The sequence below is a fragment of the Brassica oleracea genome, chromosome C5, assembly GCF_000695525.1.
Source record: "Brassica oleracea var. oleracea cultivar TO1000 chromosome C5, BOL, whole genome shotgun sequence".
NCBI classification, from domain to species: Eukaryota; Viridiplantae; Streptophyta; class Magnoliopsida; order Brassicales; family Brassicaceae; genus Brassica; species Brassica oleracea.
In genome coordinates this window covers 30769462-30770421 of record NC_027752.1, presented here as the reverse complement: position 1 = coordinate 30770421, position 960 = coordinate 30769462, and positions in this window count along the sequence as shown.

Below are 960 nucleotides of genomic sequence, written 5' to 3'. Positions count from 1 at the left end.
TGAGAAATCTTAAAAGTAGTTGCATCCACCACATGGGAGTATATCTCCTCATAATCTATTACTGGTCTTTGTGAGAATCCTTGTGCAACATTAGCTTTATATCTCACGATTTCTATTCCTCACAAGACCCATTTATATCCACTGGTTTTAACATGATATGGCGTCTTAATCATATAGCCAAATACACCTTTCATCCTTAAACTATTTAACCCCACGTTTCCATTCAATCCAATTTGTTCTACGAGTGCGCACTCTTATATTAACGTGGGTTCATGATCCTCGCTTATATTCATAAATTCAAGTGCTACCTTGTATGCAAATAAATCATCTTATGTCGACATTCCTTATTGGTTCCATTATGTTCCAGACATGATAAAATCGATTGAGATTCATTATTATAAGGACCTTTAATACTTTGCAGCTTGGCGTCCCAAGCTACATTGTTTGGTACCTGTACCTTAGAGCCGGCCGGCCTTACCTCTATGTCTGGGATGGTTTCCTTAGTAACCTCGGATTTGGATTTTGATTATCATTCTCTGCACCTTTCTTTTGTTTCCGAGGATTCTTATCTTTTGGAACCTATTTGGTCTACCATGTTTCATACGTTGTCTAGACTTTGTAGCAACTTGAATGTGTCTCTTCTTGGACATCAAATTCGTTGGTGCTTTACAAGCTGGTTTATATATGACTTAGTCATTCTTTTTCGGGTCAACAAATGTGTCTGGCATTTGATTAGCTAGCTTTGTAAATGTATAATCTTTGGAAGTCTATTTCACATTCTTTAGTCCGAGGATCTTGCCAAGACATTGATGGTTGATTCCATTCTATTTCTTTTACCATTTTTTACCAGCTTTATTATTTTTTTCTCCTCCTGGTCTTAAAATAATCCGTGTACCTGGCCTCAAATATAATCACCCATAGTTGGCTCAAAGTACTTTATTATTGTGGGAGAATCATATC